We start from the raw sequence: 21,382 nt of genomic DNA, 5'->3' as shown, positions 1-21,382 counted from the left end.
TACCTTGTGTTCTTATTGAGAGCTCCTGCCCGCCCAAAAGTATGCCATAAAAATTGACTTGTTTTCCATGTTTAGCTTGTCGCAGTGCGCATCGAAGTTCGCCATTTTTCAATTTATTCGCCAGCCCCCATCCAGACATTTTATGACCCACATATGTCAGCCTAATAGGTCCGAGCACTAAGCCGCCGCCCTACGTGAATTTAATTAAAATGTATAACGACTTCAATATGCCAAACACTCCGCATAATTTCAGCCAGGTCTGATCTGAAAATCCTGCTGCTCACGCTCTCTCTCTCTGTCTGACAGGCATTCGCCATGATTCCCAACCTTCAGTATTATTCGCGGTGGTTTAATTTCGTATTTATGTTTATTTTTGACGCTCACAAACGGAAACAAAGTTAATTTTTGTACATTTTCTATTCGTGCGTCCATTTTAATATTCGTTTATTGTTGTTATTGTTGTTGCCTTCAGTCATTTCATTGTTTTGGTTATTGTTTTTTTGTGCGTCCCCCAAGCGGCAAATAAATAATTTATAATAATTTCACAAAATGCCACTTAAAGTGCGGAAATTGCGCAAAACGAAGCCCCACAACGGCCAATTGTGTGAATTTATAATTTTTGTGCAAATTCAATTAAATGTTCCCTGCTTTTGGGCTTACGATTGGGAACGGCAAAATCAATTCAATTCAATTCAACACAAAAAACAAAACAGAAAAAAACGAATGGAGATTTTTGCATAGAAATGCAAAATGCAAATGCATTATGAAAACATATTCTTTAATGCTATGGCTGAATATTCTATACACTTACAAGAGCTGCGCATAAAATATTCATTTCAGTAATAAACTATTATTTTCCATACATTTCCGGCCTTAAGGGACTTAATCTACTTATGTTTGAAATGTGAGCTTGCGAGCTCTAATATATATATTTTTATGCAGTTGAAAACAAGTAAGAGCAGTCGTATGGTCGGGTGTGTTTAACAAAAAGATAATATAGAGATAATAAGATACTACATATCTAAACTAACTGAATTCCACGAAAATCATATTATATGTACATAAGGGGCGGAGCTTGAGCAGAGATTAAGTAAATTGAAATCGGAGGCCATGAAAATCGCATAGAAAGGCGTACCTTATAAACATTTATCATTAAGGCAGTTTCCCATTACTTCACACATTTTCTAATTCTGTAGTGCAGCAAACATGTTGGCGAACTAACAATGCCCGCCACAAGGGTGGAAAAAGACAACGTACAAAAAAATGGTTAACATTTTTTGTTGCTTGCACTTTGCAGCTAAAAAGTTTAATTCAATTAAGAGTTTGGCCTGCGCTGCTGTTGCGTGGATGTTGAAGTTGCTCTGACGAGAAACCAAACACTTGCACACACTCACACATATACACAACCACCTACACACCCGCATACACACACACACACACATACACACGAGCGTACTTACGCACACTTGCACACTCGGCCACCCACAGCAAAGTCAAAGTTGCGCTTTTCAATTCTTGCAACATTTTCTGTTGCATTTCCCTTTGGTTACGTTTTCTCACCTTCTCTCGCCCACGTCGCAGGTTACGTTCACCTTTTCAGGATTCATTAAAAATGCATTCTCAGCCCGCTGTGCCGCACAAAATGGCAAAAGAAACTGAAAAATTTAAGCAAAGTTTTCGAGTCTGTGTGAAGGCGATGCCAAATTTGCCATATGGCTAAAGTCTGTGCGGGATTTTCTTTGTTTGGGTGAAAAGTTTTTCCCCATTGCATACCTTAGCCCAAACTGCGGCAGCTCTTAAAGATGCACTGCTGCAACATTCTGCTGGGCTGCAACATAGGAAAGTCAGGTGCACAGCTTTAACAACCATTTCAGTTACAAAAGATGGAAGACTCTAGTGAGGTTATATGAACATAAAACACTGTGAAATAAAAGATTTAGATTGAGTCAGCTAATCTTCAAGTAATTTGACCTCAAACTAATTTCCATTTGATCAAATCCATCTAGATTAATTTTAATTAAAAGCATTCTCTTTTGAGTATCGTTAATTATTTGTAAAAATATGCTCTTTCTTCTGACAAGGAATATGTGGAATATATATGATATATATTTATTTGATTTAAATTTTGCAAATGTGAGACTATAAATTAAATTAAACATTTGATGGCTATTTATTTATTTTTTTGGTTATATAACCGTTGCCGTTTTTATCGCTCCTAACGCTTTTTTTTATTTATTTTTTATGCATCTTCTAATTGCCCAGCAAATCTGCTCATCTGGACTATAATTTCCTAAGCTCGACTGCTTCAAAATGCATTTTCCCAGGCCCTTCAACTTTATTTTTTTTTTCCCTACACTTTTTTTTCACGCGCGGCAAAGTTTTTAATTGAAAGTTTTAAGCTGTAATTGAAGTTTGCCCAGTGCTTCGACCTGTCACGCACCCCGTCCCACGCCCATACTCCTTCCTTCCATGCGGTCTTCCCATCTAACTGCCATTTTGCCAGCCTCTTCATTGCGCACTTTGGTAGCCAAGCCTCAGCCTCAGCCTCAACCTCGATCCTGGTCTCGGCCTGAAGCTGGTTACAGCTTGTAAAGCGCTTTATCCGGTGCGGCTCGGAGTCGCCGTTGCCGTCGCCGTCGCCGTCGCCTCGCCAAAGTCCCTTTCGAGTGAAGCGCAAATTTGCCTTTTGGCCCAGGTATGAAATAATTATAATTTGCAAATTTCGTAGCCACCGCGCGGACGTTGTTTAATTTTGTGTGCAGCAACTTGTTAAAGTCGACCCAAAAGTGGCAGCCACTTGAGCATTTTCCATTAATGTGTTAAATTTTATTTAATTTCACTTCAGATACGTATTTCGAAATTTTTTTTCATTTTTAATATATATATTTTAATGCCCGCCCAGATAAAATTTTTCATTTTTGCGGGCACCTCGTGTCGTTGCACTTTCGAGGCCTCATTTTTCTCTTGTGGCGTATAGAACATGTATTTATTTAATTAAAAAACGCAGCTTTTGTGCGCTGTGCAGTGTTGTGTAGTGTAATAATTACAAAAATAACAACTTTTTTGTCTTCTTGCTTGCTAGAACTTTTAACAATCAATTGTTGTGGCAGTGCAGAGAAATTCATGAAAAATAAGTTAAAGTGTGGCATTGAAATACCCTATAAAAAAGAAATAGTTCTACAACACTCCACCTTCTTCAATTTCTATAGGCAGAGTTACCACCTAACAATGAACTGTCGTGCATGTGGCAACGCCAAACAGTGTTTATCAACGTAAAGCAACTTTAAATGCTGATTTTTAACTACATTTTGTATTATTTTCCGCTCTCGACTTGACAAAAGTCGAAACAGAAAGGTAATATATGTACACCATTTTATATATATCCTACACATCAACTACAGCTAACATGAGTGATGATAATGCTAAGATGAACAGCCTTTCAAAGACTGCATATCTAAAATGATTATTAAAGTATTCTAATAGAGCAACCTTTCAGACACACATAAGTGAAACTTGAGGCAAGTAAATTCTATGTGTTAAATTGTATTTACTATCTTTGGAACAATTTTCAAAAATATATATATGCAATATATCTGCTATGAACTGTGCCCAATCCTAAAATTAAAATCTACCACATCATTCCCCCATTTCAATACACATTTCTTTTCATCGCTTGATTTCTATATTTTCACTATAGCATATTCCTTTAATATATCCACTTAAATGTTTGTTTTTTTTTCGGTTTCGGGTCTACATCCATCTTTATACATATGCCATGCCATTTGTCTTCATAATGTAATCGCTCTTCATAGCACATCGCGCTCTTAATTAAATAAAAATATTGCATATGATTTTATTCTGTATTGACATTTTTTGTGCACTCTGATGCATTTTTTTTTTGTTATTGTTGTTTTGCGTTGTTGATACAATGTATATAAAAAATTATTCATTATTTGCATGTGTCGTTGCAGAAGCCGCACAAGCAGAATAAAGAAGAAATTGCCAGTTTTTAATTAAATTTTCACGGAAGTGCAGCCACATTTAACGGAAATGTTGAAACATTTAAATGCAAACGACATGCAAGATGGGAGCAACAGATTCTGACAACTACACCCCAGACCCCTCAGGTCTTTTTATTCATACATATATATCCACGTATCTATAGTTATAACAACTTTTTGACCAGCTCGTGGTAGGTCGTTGCCATCGGCGCCTTTGTGTTCATTTGTCAAGCTGATTGGCCCACAGCCTCAAAGAAGTAGCTTTAATGTTGACATATTATTACGTACATCTTTTAATTATAATATGGTGTTACATTCACTTTCAAACAATAATTAACGTACAGGTTGTGCCTGTGAGATTTCTTTAAAGTGGCTTTTATGCATATTTTGAGTAGGTTTAAGAAATAAAGCACAAAAACAAATTAGATATAGAGGAGTTGACTCTGTAACCAATAATAATTGGTTATACGGCATTAGATGCAGGGTATAATCAATTTATACAAAACATGAAATTCTCCTATCCGTTTGGTTAGGATTTCAGCTATGTTCGCTTTAATTAATCAATTTATCTGCAGATTTAAATTAATTACTGAACAGCTAAATAGACCATTATAAGTATTTGAGCGGCAATTCCAACTTAAATAAAGTTCTTCAGTCTCAGAGCAATTTTAACATTTATGAAATAAATGTTTTATCTTGTTAAACAATAGTCAAGAAATTGGGCAAAAAAAGGAGGATTGTTCTATAGAAATGGGAGTTTTTTTCTTCAAATTAGTTACTTCTCAATGAACAGCTTCGTGTTCTGAAATAGTAGAAATAATGATATCTATCAGAAGATAACAAAAAACGACAACATACTGAAATTGGGGAAATTTTAGCAACATTTCGGCAATTTCCGGACAACAATAATAAAAATCAACGATAATAAATGCATTCAATATGCAAAGGTTTTCAATGTTTATTTATGCAATAATGCAATGACAATTAGGCCAATTAAATATTTATTTTTACACTTGGCTTCAACAGTAGGTAAATGTGCAGTTGATGTTTGTTTTAGTTCTCAATCGTCTGATACTGAGTGCTTCCTCTTCGCATGTTGTTGCTGTTGTCGTTGTCGTTTTCGTTGTCGTTGTTGTTGTTGTTGCTGTTGTTGTTGGTGTTGATTTAACGAGTGCATTTGAGCCACAACAACAACTTGTTCAAATTTTCGCTTTTGGTTTTGTTAAACAAACTAACAGCAGCAGCAAAAACAACAGCAACAACAACTAAAAGTGCTGCCACAGAACCTGGCACTTTGTCAACTTCACACAACGACAAATTGGTAAACCAACAACAGCAAAGTGCAAAGTGAACAACAATGGCAAATAAAATAAAATAAACAAAACCGCAAAAATTAATTAGCATGCCAACGAAATAACTAATTACTAAAGTATATTAATTAATCGCTGTAAACTACTTCATTCCCATTTTAGCCCTACAATTTGTTTATGATTTCTGATTTTATATACGTCTGCGAGGCAATGCCCGCGGGCTTTAAGTGACTATACAAAATATAAATACTATAGAGAAAGACTGTGCACTTACCTGGAGTAGAGTAACAATTCTGCCGCGCTGGAATACAAAAATAATAATAATAATAAATATAAATAATAGCTGGACATTAATAAAAAAATTTATAAAAATATATATATACATAAAATACGATGTACTAAAAAAATGGCTCAGTAAAAAAAAAAAACCTCAAGTGCAGCGAAAAAAATGATGAGTTAAATTATGGAGACAGCATTTAAGCTTAATGTTCTCAAATTTTTATATGTGAAATATGTTTTGAAATAATTTCCTTTTTGATTTAGTTCTTGGCTTAAGCTTTCTTTGTTTCAAATGTATTTATTCATTTGTTTGCACACGTTACTCAACACTGTTTTATCTGAAGTGTTGTAATATAATTTAATGAATGTTCTACAATTGCAGACACAAGCTCATGTTAGCTTGATTATAAATATTCTTTTTGCCACCACAAATCATTTCCTTTCGGCCTCTCGGTATTTCGGCTGTCTGCGTTATGTGTTATTAAAACCATTTTTAATTGAAAATTAATTGAAATATCAATTGCAATGGCATTAAAATGCATCGAGCGGTATATAAACTTACAGTCACCTATACACACACACACACACACACACACACACAGGCTTGATTCCCATTATAATAATACTGTGACATTTTGTGCATTTACAATTTATTATTATGCCATTTCATGAGACATTTGTGTGCGTGTGTGCTTGACAATTTGTTATGCAATAATATACCAAAAATCCACTTTGATGCCATGTCAATTTGTCTGTTATCCGAGTACACACTGTACGAAAATCAATTAATGCAATACGTCGGGCATTGGCAATTGCCAACTTCGATCGTCGAGTGGCTCCATAAATTAGCCGAGCAAGCCATTTAATTGAATTAAGCGCATTTACAAATCGGAATTATATCTGAATTGAATTGCACGAATATGTCAAGTGATGCTCTGGCAAATAGTGACCTTCCCGCCCCCACACAGCCCAGCTCAACAGAATATGGGTAGGGAAAAAGTGCAAGCCATATTTTTTGCTCTTTTATCTCTGGGAAAACAGGCAGTCCAAAAGGTAAGACAACAAATGCCATCTAAAGCTTATGAATGCGTTTTGCCAATGCACAATTTCCATAAAGCTACAAATAAAGAGATGCAAGTGGTTTAGTCGGGAGTGGCCGGTTAGTTAAGATATCAGCAAAGAGTCCGTAAACTGAAAACTGTTGAAATCGTTTTGGATTTCACAGCATGTGAGAGTCTTTCGAAGAAGCCCTCCTAACGAGCTTAAAGTTGCGCATTCTCATACCCTTAGTTAGGGAATAGAAAATAAATGGAAATTCTAAATTCTAAAAGCTAATAAAAGCTGTGCAGGTCAGCTTTAAATCTACATACTAATCTTGATTTAATGCAAAGTCTTAAACATTATTGAAATTATAAATAATTATAATAGCAAGAGATGAATAAGATATTTAAGGACTGCAAGTTCTAAGTTATCAATAAATCAGTTTGCAATAAAAATGCCTGTCTTACTTGAACCGAGCATTTGCTGCTCACTTAGGCTGCCTTGTGTCTAGCTGGAAGAGAGATCCGGCCAAAATCGCCAGTCATTAGTCAGCAGTGGCAGAAATGAAAGTGGCAAGACAATTGCAAGGGCTTTGTATACGCTTGCCAGGCAGGAGGAGACATTGACTATGCCATACTAAATATAATCTGTTCAGTATATAAACTCGTTTCTTAACTTTAAAGCTACTTTGCATAACATACAGCTGTCATAGATATGTTCTATCGTAACCTCGGTTCTCATGCTCAAAATTGTCTTGTTTTTTCTATATATTAGCTTAATAACTTTTAACCTTTACATCAGCAAAGCTGACTGCCTCACGTCAATAAGAGTATTTAAACTTCGGCATGCCGAAAAGTTAGCCGTTCTTTGTTGTTTTTGTTGCTCTGCGCTCAAATCGCTTGCTGGGGCTGGCCAAATTACGAGCCTATTGTTTGGCAGTTGCCGAAAAAGTGTGACTACGAGAAGTGAATCGGTTTTTTCTAATGCTCGCAACTCAACGTTTGGGCTAATGGCAATTTTAATGCGCACTTCCGCCGGAAGTCAAAATGTCGTCGTTCTCACAGCGGGTTGGCACCCAGTTGTGGTTGCGCTGTTAGCAATGTCCCAGCCAACACGTACGCATTCGGAGGCAGTTCGGCGTTAAAAAGACAAATGACAAACACATTTGCACACTATTACAACTCGCACTCTATCCCGCTCGCGCTCTCACTCTTTCTCCAGCCATCTCTCTCGCTCTCTAGCTCTCTAGCTCTCTCACTCGCTGCTCTTTGCTTGGAGTCGCAACAGGCGGTCATGACACAGGCACATAGATAACTGTCGCTCTATTTTATACACACCACTTACATGGCAGATAAACACGCATGTAAATGTGCCGAGCACGAGGCCGGGGCGGAGGCGAGGTAGAGCTAGAAGGTGGGCGGGTGAGCGGGTGCCTGGTGGGTGGTGGGTGGCTGGCAGTGAGACAAAGGACAACAGAGGCTGGCATTAAAATAATGTTAAATTGCTTGTAGTATTTGCTCCTGTTGCCTGGCTTGCTCCTGCTGCCGCCGCCTTTGTTTGCAGGCATCTCATTGTAGTTGTCCTTCGGCATGTCCTGCCTCCCTTTGTTGCTGCTGCTGCTGTTGTTCTTGTCATGCCACACACACTTTTTCTTTTTTGCTTATTTCGCTCCTCTTTTGCAGTTTTTCGGTGCGTGGCGTCGTAATTCATTGTGCCCTCCGCCTCCATTAAAGGACTCCGACTGAATATTTTATTTGTTGTTGTTGCATTTAAATGTGCTTAAAATGTGGTTAAATGTGTTCGTGGTATAAGTGCGCCGTGCCATGGTCGCATTTCCGTTTCCGTTTCCACATTGCTGCCAAGCCGAGTGTAGTTGATTTTTAAGTTGCAATTTTTGTGGCCACGCTCGAAATGTTCCCCTGTGGCCCGCAAACCCGACTTGCAAATTGGTTTAGATTTGTTGCCAATAGCGGATTGGATTTTGTGATTTTGCTTTCTGTTTACTCTTAGTTTTATTTTCTGTTTTTTTTTTTTTTTATTGGTATTTTGATTTTTGCGTTTATATGCTAATTGGATTTTCGCTTCTTTATGCATCCATTGGATCAGGCAATAGTTACAAGCAAGTCAATAAATGGCATAAGAAGTTTTGGGAATTGAATTCATAGTATTAAATAAAAACAGAAACAATTAAGTTAAGCTGCAGTGAATGCGAAATTCGGCATGCGTCTAGATAAGATGAACTTAAATCCCGCTAAGACTTTTAGAAGCCTTTAGCCTTTCAAGACTTGATAATTTATGTCCCAAGGCAAATTATTCGTGTGTCGAAATTATTTTTGTTTTTTTTTCTATATTTGCTCTTTAAACACTAGGTTAAGATGCTTAAGCATAGTATCAACAAATTAGCTAATAAAAGAAGGAAGAAAAAAAAAGCTCTTTAAGCATTTACTTGTGTTCTTATATACTTATTTAAATAAGATGTGGCATGAGCTTAGTTCAATAGTTTCTCAACTAACTATACCACAACATATTTAAGAGCATTTCTCCGCAAGGTAATTATTTTTTTAGCTGTGACACGCTGCAAAAATACATAATAATAAATAATCCCAAAAGTGGGAGTGCGTATTTAATTTTGTTTGTGTCAGTTTACAAAGTGTTTAAGCACTTCCCGCTTCGACTGTAACAACAATCTAGTGAAAAAAAGATGTTATTTAAAATGAAATCAAATATTTAAAATGTATCATAGTTGAACAGTTTTGGGGGCAAAGTATCAAAGCCTTTTTCGCAGCATTCTGTGTCCCACGCGGGCAGCGCAAATATTTGCGTAAACCACACAAAAGTGAATGCGATTGCGAGTGAGTGCACCCGCGAATGCACTCTACTATATGCATGAGTAATTAATTTAATTAATTTGTTCATAATTAATGCCAACGGCAAAAGTGCAAAACTGTTGCAACAACATCAAAGATGGGCTGAGAAATGTTTTTGTTGTTTATAAAAATTACGTACATTTTCATTTTCTCTTTTCTTTTTTTTTCTCGTCTTTGTTATTGTACGTTTTTTTTTATGGTCATTTCATCGACCGCACCTCCTGCGCCTGGCTGACCGGCTGTCATATTCATATTGCAACGATGATGCGACTTTTTGCAAGCTATTTGTTAAATATGTCACTTTTAATATGCCACACGCATTTTCACTTATTAAGTGCGCTTCATTCATTGACAAAAATAAAAAAACGAAAAAAAATAAATAAACAAGCAAAGATGAAAAAATGCGAAAAAATTCAATGCAATGCATTGTGCAACGTTGCGTATGCGTGATTTTTAATCAACCCGCCACCCAATCAACAGATCAACTGCCCACTTTGAACCACACCGCGTTCTTTAACGCTCAGTCGCAGCCATATAAATAACCATAAAAATATATGCATGTATATATATCAATATAAAGTATATATTAAAGCCAAGTATTTCATTTCATTAATGTAATGTAACATAAATGCATATGATAAAATTATACCACAGTGGATGGGAATTGGCATTCAAAACTTAAATAAAGTAAACGAAAATACAAAAGTATTTGGACAATATAAAAAGCTTTGGAAAGGCAAAACTTGCTACATCGATTATATGCAAAGGTTTAAATAGAAATTGTTAGCAGGCTAAAAAGCAGGACACATATAAAATAGTTGAGCTTGTAAAAAAATTGGTATAAAAAAATAAAAAATTTAAATTCATGTAATTTTGAATATTCAAGAGAAGTAAAAATATTAGGTGCAAGAAAAGTACTTTTATAGATTAATAAAGTTAAGAAAATATAAATAATTATTAAAAGTATATAAATAGAAATATAATCTGAAAAGTAAGTAAATATAAATAAATTAGGGATTGCCATTGTTAAAGATAATGTGGGTACATAATAAATATTGAGAATAGACGTATAATTATTATGTAAATTTAAGAAAATAAAATAAAAAAATATATAAAAAGAATATATATATCACTGGATTATAGGAAGCAGATTAGGTAAATTTAAAAGTAAGGGTAAGAATTAAATAAAGACAGGAAAGTCTACAGAAAAAATTCGAAAATAAATAAAACATATAATATTAAAAAAAATTGTACCCTTTGTATTGTAAATATGTTTATAAAAATACAAAAAATATCAAAAAAAAAAACAAAAAAAATAATAGAATAAATAAAATATGAAATAAATAAAATATGAAAATGAATATATGTATTGAATAGAGAATAAACCAAATAGAGATTTATAAAAAATGAATTTGCACCCGAAACTTCACTCACCAGTCAGTCAAAACAAAAAGTAAGTAAGTAATCTATGCTTATACCCTCATTGTAGAACTAGGTTAATAAGAATTAGCTGATGAAAAAAATATAGCTAATTATACATAAAAGAATATTAAGGGATACCGAACTGCATATGTTGTGCCACAGTGCATATAATAATTAAAATATATAATGGATTGTCAAATGTGCTTGATATGTCGGAGCCACGTACACGATACGATGGGTACACACACATACACACACTCACGCAATGAAAACGATTCGTTGACCACGTGCAATGGGCCGTATGAGCGATTTGTGTATACATATACGCACAATATTTTAAGTGCTTTATGGTTAATGCCACTTATGGTTAGCACATTGACAAACCCAACCAAACAACAGGCAGCCGCAATTTATGCAAATTTACGTTGTCAACAATAAGGGAACACAACAAAATAACTGACCGGCAATACTTTGATCCCCCAACTGCAATCACAGAGTCTCAATGCAGAAACTAATTAAAATTACAAATCCACAAATTATTTTTGTATACCCTTCATTGACTTTGCCAAATGGCAAAATTATGCGGGCTTAAAAATTAATAGCACATAATGCTGCACAAAATACAGCAAACAAAATGCCAAATTGCACAGGCAATGCAATCAAAGGCTCACTAAGCTGTTGCGGCAAGAAGGGCGACACAAAGCCAGCTAAACAGAGAGGGAGAGAGACAGAGTGAGAGTGGAGAGAGGGGAGTAAGAGAGGAGTGACAGAGCAAGATGGCAAGTCTGCTATTAAATAATTGCACATGTATCAATTGGCAAGCTTACTCAATTTACAGGCAAACAATTTGAGCTGTAAAGAGCAACGGCTTGATAAAAATCTATGGCATACTAATAGGCACTTCAATTCAATTCGCTCACTTAGGCAGCCTCATGTGCAGCTGTGTGCGTATGTGTGTGTATGTGTGTGTGCGCGCTGCAGTGCACTTTACAATGACCCATAATAAAGTTTGTTTGCCGCTCTGTGTCTGCCAATTTGCCCATTTTGTGTTTACTCAACGCGCCAGAGCAAACAAACGATGCCAAAGAGCAGGCTGCGAGCGACAGCAGATAGACGCAAATGCAGAGTGTGAGAGGGAGAGCGAAAGAGGAAGAGCGCCTGACTCGCACCTTTCGTCAAGTTAACATTGCCATACGTTGTATACGTTTACCTGGCATTATTTCCGCTTTTGGTCAGGCCCCCCGCTGCTGGTTTGTTTCCCCTGTTGCATACTTGCTGGCGCATGTTTGTTTCTCGAATGCCCAACAACAATTGAGAGCGCTCTCTTAGATACGCTCGCAACGCTCTTAAATGTAGACACACACATGGGCAGCACTTTTCGCCAGCTGCAGTATATTTTCTTTGGTATTATTTGGCAGATTTTGGCCTAAGCGACTGTTTTGTCGTTTGACTGTTTAAATCTTAATTTAAGCTTAAAAGTTGTGAATATTTGTTTTAGAATAAATAAAAGTACTAAAATTACTTGTACTATTGTTAATATTCATGTTTTTTGAATATCAATCATCAATCAATTGCACGTTACGACAAAACTAATATATTGCCCATTACTAGAAAATAGGAATAGGGAAATAGAAAATAGGACCCGTTGCAATAACACAGACTTTATATTGAACATTACCATTAATATATATATATACAAAGATCAAACAATTTTTGCTTTGTAATACGTTGCAAAGATTCAATTGGAAATCCCCCCAACAAGTGTTTCGGCTCCATTGCCAACCACTTACTTAACGAGACTTAGACACCCAAGAGGCAACAAGCCAAGCTATTAATTAGCCATTTGCACGCCATTTCAATGCCATTTCAGCAGCTCTCGTCATCAATAGATGGCCGAGCTGTCGCACCCCCATTTCGTCCCCCACCCACACACACACACACATGTCAATTGCAAAGTTGTCAGGCCCCCAAACCCATGCCTAAGCCGTCTGGGTTGTAGTCCTGCATACACAATACGGACAGCATGCAAAATAGTCGTATATTAAATGTTTGAAGTCTGGCAGCTCGCAGGGCCAGAGTCGTATATACTAGTGGTGGCTTACAGTGCGTATGAGTGACATTTAATTAGTACGACATAAGCGTTGCCATAAAGTACACTTCGAATTGTATTTATTTGCAAACAAACATGGCGACAAAGGACTCGCCTCCCCGCGCCCTCTTTTTCACTCTCCCTACCTCTGGAGGAGCAGCAGCAGCAACTTTTGTGCGTGGGTGTTTCGGGTATTTACACACATTTCACACCGACAAAAACACACACATACACGCACAACCACGCGCACTTGAACAAAGTGTAAGACATTTATAAGCAAATATTTATAACGCGCGCCTTGCACTGGTGCGGGGAGCAGCAGCTGAGGAGCAGAGAGAGGGGCAACTGCAAAACAAAATAATTACAACATAAATTAAGCAAAATAACCGCAGACGCGTAAATGTTACTTCGTGACTTCTGACTGTGTGTACGTGTGTGTGTGTGTACATACAAACATATGCTACACGAGATTTGTAATAAAGTGAATTTAAACGAGGCTTGAGACTAAATATTGAAGGTGAAGGGCTTAGAAAATGTTAGAGAATCTTTACTTAATTCATGAATAAATATGTTGCCAAGCTAAGAGAGTAGTTTAAAAACTAACATTAAAATAATTAATAGGTTTATATAGGTATGGCAGTTTTTAAACATGTCAAATTACATTAAATTATCCATATATGATATGTTCATTGTCTTTTTTAAGATTAATCGGAACTAAATTTGAATTTGGCATATGTAAAACAAATAATATTTTGTACTCTTAACAACGTGAAAGTTACACTGAGCGGAAAGTTGTCAAAGCGTAAATTAAGGTAAAATATAATATACCAAGTATTCTGATTAGAAATAGAGAGAATTCTCTGACTTGGTGTAAATTTGTTCTGCTTGCTTGAAGCGGATTCTCAGTTGGTGACACCTCGCTCAACTTTCGCGGCCGCTCTGACACAATGGCTCATTGTCTTTAAATTTTTCTCTGTGTAATTGCAAACGAATTTTAATAAAAATCATTTTTGCGACAGCCTCAGCGTCGACATCTGTCTGCGAAACTTAATGCCCCGACAAATATGTACCCCAAGGGAACATCTTGGTGTCCTGGTGTATTCTCTGGTATCCGCATTTGATGCAGGCGCCTTCGTCGATGCAGGTTTTGAGTTACTCAAAGGAAATGAACAGAAATGTAACAACAAAAGTGAATTCCACATACAAATTGAACAAAAAAAAATGTATGAAAGATATGAAGCAGCAGAAGAAGGCGACAAAACATGCCCACGTCTTGACAGGAAGTAAGTGCCCTAAAATGTATGCTACGCCTCTTCGCACTCGCATTCGCATTTGCCTTTCTTCGCCTCAAATGAAAGCAAGTTAATTTGATTTGGAAATTTCGAAAGCGCAGCTGGAGGCGGGCGCATTGGGAAGCTAATAAACGTGTCGCCATTGTCGCTTAGGTGACAAAACAAGTGGTGGGAGGGAACTGTGCGCGCGCGTGTAGGGAAGTCAAGTGAAAACCAAGGAAATTGAATATAACTTGATAAATCTAACAAATATGGAAAGTTCTAAATGCTTGCTGGCACAGTGTCACAATATGAAAATGAATACTAAATAAATATTCACAATTTCAAATATGTTGCTAGGGAAAATAATTAATATAAACAAGTATTAACTTAAGCATATGTTATTAAATATTATAATATTTTTGAGTGAAAACACTTTTATATATTAATAACTCTTAACTTTCCCTGTTTCTGCATTTACCTTTATTTAATATTAAACCTCTTTTTTTCTTTCTCAATCAAGCTAATTATTTGATGCATTTCGCTTGCCTTGAGGCACTGTTTTCTTTAAGCAGGCAGCCAACACATTCGTAAGTCAGACAACAAAACAGAACGCAACTTTTGGCAGAACACTTCGACTTGAATACGCTTTCAATGCGAGGACGACGACGACGACGAAGATGACGACGAGAACGACAACAGCAGAGTCGACAGCCCTGTGGCAGCTGTCAAGCGAGACAAGCTGGCGGAGTAGCTGCTTCAATATAAATAGCTAAATGTATACCTGAGCCCTGAGCCAGCCCTACCCCGTTCCAATATTCATGGCAACGCACCAAGGAAAGTACATCAAATGTACATTAGTGCGGTAGTTAACTTATTCATGTACACAGCCCCAGCCCAGCTCATTGGGGCTGACACGCCTCCTTTTCTGACGCCTCTCACCCATACCCAGCCTCAATTTCGTGTTGTTGTATCACTTTTTGTCACCAAAAAATACAAAAAATAAGAATGTCAAATGAAATATAATAAGGGTACATTGGAACTGGCGGTGCTTCTGGGTGGTTCGGTGAGTGTACCTGCTTTATAAGCTGACTCCATTTAACTGGTACGCACTTGAAGCTCGACAGCGTCAGTCGGAGTCGGCAACGGAGTCCCCGTCAAGTGTGTCCTTGGCTGGCGACTTCAATACTGTCACTCTGCACTTCCCGGCAGACAGACAAAAAATTTGTTTTCGAGTTGAGCTCCTGGCGCATAGTTCGCTGTTTCGAGTTGTTGGTTGTCGGTTAGTCCCTGCTTGGTAAGGGCACAAAAGACTTTGGCAAAGTATGAAATAAAGTCAAATTCCAAAACGTGTAGCCCCACCCTCCCCGCCCTTCACTTCTGGGAAAAGAAAGAAAAGAACGAGTCCACAGCTGCCAAGAACAACCCAACTTTCGACTGCTTCGCTTAAAACCGACAGCAGCTGCAGGTGAAAGTTTCGTCTAATTAAAAAATGCTTGTTTGGCAAGAAAATTGCGGCTTCATTGGGTTCGGTGCCCAAGCCCCAAACCTCTAATGTAAATGACTTCACAAGCCGCTAAATATATAACTTGGATATCTCGTGTACAAAACCTTTCATATCTTTGAAGAGGGTATTATAAGTAGACATATTCGACCCCAAATAGCTTAAAATATATATTTGTAATTAGCCGAGATGGTGTCATCTATATCAAGTCTAGATCTTGCCCCTAGAACTTTTTCATACAGATCTTAAAAGGCATATTAGACCCTTTGTAAAAAGCGCTATAAAAACTAGTCAGATTCGCGGCAATATTTCAATAATGTAATGCAACTTCAGAGTGCTTAGACTGAGTCCTTAAATAATATTTGAATAATTCTAGAAAAAGAGAAGCAGTAATGCAGAAGCTGGCTTAGGCGTCTTGTCCTTGCTTACGCTGCGTATGCGTGATTTGAGTTTCTTGTATTGAATTATTTATGGCATATTCAAGCGTTTGGTTCGCGGCACGTCTAGACTTTGTTTAACATTTACCAGCTCCATGAGGAGACGAATAAAAGTGTAGAAAGCATAATGCCGCTGGCCAACTTGGCAAATGTAAATAATAACAGAAATTGTTGCTTTTCTTGCTGTGGGTGGGCCAATAACCTTGCTACTGGTTGGGGCAACTGAGCCTGGCGGCACTTAAAATGCACTCAACTAAAATGCCACAAATGTAGCAGAGGCAACAAACATCAACAACATCAGAGCCAAATAGCCAAACAGCCAAACGGCCAACGGCCAACGGGCAATGGTCACCAGAGCAAAAAGGTCACTGAAGTAAACGCAAACGAAAATAAAACTGCAAATAAAATTAACACGCACATCAAAATGCAAGCAGCAAAGCTTTTGCCAGGCGAAAGTAAAGCAACGCACAGAAAATCGCTCAGTGCGAGCACAAATCGACGCCACTGTACAAATAGCGAGGGCAGTCACATAAATTGTAGATAAAACTGCTAAAGACATGCATATATAAAATCTGTGGACCTGTATATTCAATTACATATACTTATATACACATATATTGTCTTTCTATGCGATTCTCATAAATTCAGGTGAGACCTTCAGTTTTCAATAAAAATTTTATAATCTTTATCTTTATATCGACTACCTTTTTCTCAAACTCTCACATTTTACTTCCTCCATGATTATGTGTTCAATAAAATCAATGAAAATATAGATGTTATTCAATTAAGTCAAAAGTCGATTAAACTTCTGATGGTGAGCAAACAATTACGGCATCACTTACATTTTTAACATTATTCATTTGAGCCAGGCTTTTAAATCTTTAAATATGCAATTTAATATTTAAAATTGTGCTTTATTTAAATGTAAGAAACGCAATTTATGGACTTTTTTGAAGTGCCTCACCATTTGCGCCTTTCGTTCTCCGCAACTTATGAAATTTGGATGCACATTAAATTGAATTGGCAAGTGCTTCTGCTTTTTAACTGACAGGCATCGGCCACGCCCACAATTTACTGGCCTCCACCTATCGGAATGCCCTCATCGTTGCAATATACATTATGCAGAGCCTGCAAAGCAAATTTATTTAAGTTAAAAGTCAACACACACACACACCCAACCCAGAGTTACCTCTCCCCTTGCTCTTTTGCTGCACATTTGCACACTTAATGTCATACTTCGACCGATGCCCGCTCTGAACTCGCCCACTCCTCATCGGCAATGCCCCGCCCATTTACTTTGGCAACGCCATAAAGTATACAATGGCATTGGTAATAAACCGCAACGCGTCATTGGCACACCCTTCCACAGCCCCACTGTGCACCTTACCCGACCTGTGGTCTGCTCGCCCGGTTCGCTTCGATATCCTGTGAGTCCTGTGCGTCCTGTTCGCCCTCCGAGTACTTTGTGTTTGCCCCGAGATGCCTAGCCTCCACAAAATTATGCTGCACACACCATACAACGCCTTTGTGTCCAACTTATTGACGCGCTGACTGACTTTCAGTTGGAGTTGAGCTGACTTCAATGCATGTGCTCGACGTGAACGCCGCCGGCTGCTTGGCTAACTGGCTGACTACCGGACGGCCTGACTCCCAGTCTGATGGCTGGACCGATTGTGCAACTTCCTGTTGGCCACGCTTCATGGCGTTAATGTTTGCCCATATAGCCTGGCCATATATTGTGTTTCTATATAATGCATAATATTTTGCCCGCCAGACGCTGCCAGACACAACAGCAACAGCAACAGCAGCGGCCACCCAACCGTCCGTCCGTCCGGTCTTGGCCCGTTGTGGGCGCTTCTTAGCCTTTGTTGCCTTGTCAAGGTGTTGATATAGGCGTTGCCCGCTGCAGCGCTTGTTGTTGTTCGTTTGTTTGTTCGATTATTGATTGAGCGCTCAACTGTAAAGCAGCAAGGCGCACAGCCGAACAGGTGACTTCAGTTAAGTATCGACTAGCCGGCCAGCGATGGCCTTCGGGCTTGTGCTCGTAAAGAGGAAAAGGCCAAATAACATCAACTAATAATAGGTACGAGCTAAGTGATCCGATCTGATCTCCACTTGCAGCTTTGTCATAAAACTAGCCACGTCAGCCACTAGCCACTTATATATTTGAAATTAAAACTTTTATTTCCAGAAAGCTTTTCTCGCAATCGACATTAAAATGACGAGTCCTTTATGTCAGTGCTTAGGGAAGCTTTAGGGAAAAGTTATATTGAAAATTCGAGAGTATTGCTTAAAAAAAATTCAAAACGTCGAATGAAGAATAAAATTCGGATATTATAGGTTGAGTACTCCAAATTTAAGATGCATTAGCATTCAAGTACCTCGATTTGGTGCATTTGGATTACTTAAAGAATATTTGTGTATAATTGCCAATATATATTTATGTGAAGAAATAAAAGAGGAGCCGCAGACAAAGTCTTGTCGCGGGTCGTATCAGTCTAATTATTTGGGTTATCAATTATTTTATAAATGCCGCACAATATCTTTTAGGTATCTCCGCAAGAACAAGTTAAGACTTTGATAATTTTTTATATTTTACTTAATATTTATTTTTTTTTTTTTAAATATATTTTTGTTAATATTTGTCTGCTTTCTGTAAGCCAAATTATCTGATTTGACAGTTTTATTTAAAGATATTATTAATATTATTATAACATAACTATATAAATTATATGATCAGCTCATGCTAGATTAAATAAGATGATTCATTGTAACACACCTGAACCAACTAGCTATATGAATAGATATTTGATAGTTTTTCCAAATGCCTTTGGGCTTTTCAAGCGAATGTCTTACGAACTTAAACCATAATCAGAGTAAACTGACAGCTGTGGTATGCACTTTATTAGCCTAACTGCGCCATAAACTCACCCGCACGAGGTTCAACAACAAAATCAATGCACTATTCATTCATTCGCTGGCGGAAGTTTTTCACACGCGTCCCATGCATAAAACAACTCCGCAAAAACAACTTCAACTTCAACTTCATTGTCATCGTCAAAGTAGCACTAACCGGCATTGTGCAAGCAGCGCCTCAAGTGTCCTTGTCGTGTTCATGCATGTCACTTCGATCACTTCACAGATTTAATCAACTACCCGGCCCACACTCGGCTCCCTATGTTCCGCAGCCGCCACCTATCTGGCAATCCCCGCTCACATTGCTGCATACACTGCGGGCGCATTATGATGTGATGTGCTCTATTATATTCATATTTTATAGCTACTTACATTTTACTACCCAACTACACCCAGGCGCTAACCCAACTGCCAGCTGCCTTTTTTTTTAGTGTCTGCTACTTCTTTTCCTTTGCATATAATTTTAGAGCATGTATTTTTATACCCTGAATTCATTGAAAATGGCTTAAAAAGGGTGTAATAGGCTTGTGGACATGTATGTAACAGACAAAAGGAAGCATCGCCCCATTAAGTAAATAAATTCTGGCTCAGCATCAACAGTCGCAACGATCTAGCCATGTCCGCCTATGAAGAATGTTCAACTGTTACCGCGTGAATTAAGTTTCGTTAAATTATCGATAAATCGATCAATATTGATATCGATAATTCGTTATTTGACTTTGACTAGGACAGGACTTAAGTAGCTACAGACGCCAGATCTAGGATGTAGGTTTTCGTAAAGTATGCACAGGTCCTGAGTATCTAATTGTTTTTGATAGCCTTTCAGATTTTCCCAAATATGCATTAAATGTTAATTTTGAGACATATCCTTAGCCTAACCCCAACCCTGTTAATAATAGGTAAATACCTATGTAGACATATATAAATTGAGGAAATTTCCAATGTTTGCTACGACAGGTCTGATCTTAGATCATCTCTTAGTCAGCCATTCCCGGCTAGGACACTTAGCTTTGCTGCTGTTGGGTTTTATGCTTGCCTTCTTTTCTGTGGGCTTCCATTGTTGTGCAAATATTTTTTAGCATGGCGGCACTTTACACGCCTCTTTTCTTTTCTCTATCGTTGAGTAAATCCTTGCAGCAGTTGTCTCTCTGTCCGCCCATTTTTCCAGCCAGCCACCATTACCACCGGCCTATCAAAAGTGCTGCCTGTCTACTTTTGTTGGCTGTCAGCGGCGTTGCCACCCTACGCTATTTTTTTGTGTGTGCTTTTAACATGTCTTTTGTCATTTTTCTAGTTTATTATTATATTTTCTTGCACTCCCACACACGCTGCGCCAGTTGCAATGGGCGGGGCCGATCCTCATCCACGTCCACTTTATGCTACGCTTCATAAAAATGCATCAACCGCAAATTTTTTTGTGTTGCCTTTTATGATGTGCCTGTCTGCCCATCCATGCCCGTCCATGTCCACGTTCCCGTCCATGTCTATGTCTAGATCCTGCAGGCGCAGGACATGCTCTTTGTTGCAGCTACCGCAGTTGTGGCTACTTTTGCAATGCAATTGGCGCTGCAAATTCCATTACTCGTGCATTTGCCACTGTTCGCCAGGCAATTTTGTTAAATTTGATTGAGCAGACAAAGCTCAGGCCGGAGGAGCTGTCCGTAATGCAGGCGAAACAGAGCAAAATTTCCTTTTGCTAAAATTCTATAAAATATTGGGACACAAAAGACTGACCGACACATAAGACAAGCAAGGCCGCTCGCCTAGGAAATACCCTGCAAACATTCCAGCTTCATTCTTTAATAATAACACACATAACCAAGAATAAGCCTTTGGGACGCCGCACAAAAAATGCAATAAATAAATAAAGAAGAGCAAAATTTTTACAAACGCCCATTTCTTTCAGTGTTTCAGCTTCAAGCCAAGTAAGTTGCGTTAATAATGTAATTGGCATATTTGAGCCTATGCCCATTCTATAAAGGCACATCTGTTGGATTAGCATCGTCTGGGGCTAGTATAAAACGATCCAACTGGCGCCTCTAAGTGACCTGAATCGCAATTGCATCTTCCACTCCAGCTGAAAGCTGTCGCAAATTGGCAGAACCGAGGCGCCTTATGTGGCCCACGTTCTGCTCTGCCGATTGAATGGGGGCCATGGGGCATGGGTAACGGCTGTGTGGGCGTGGCCGGTACACGCTTGCCTTTTTGCAGCTGTAATCAATATGCAAACAAACCATTTGCCACA

Source organism: Drosophila novamexicana, unplaced genomic scaffold, assembly GCF_003285875.2.
Source record: "Drosophila novamexicana strain 15010-1031.04,08,12 unplaced genomic scaffold, DnovRS2.1 tig00000193-arrow-pilon, whole genome shotgun sequence".
NCBI classification, from domain to species: Eukaryota; Metazoa; Arthropoda; class Insecta; order Diptera; family Drosophilidae; genus Drosophila; species Drosophila novamexicana.
The sequence above is the reverse complement of the archived record's forward strand: the minus strand, read 5'-3'. Positions refer to the sequence as shown.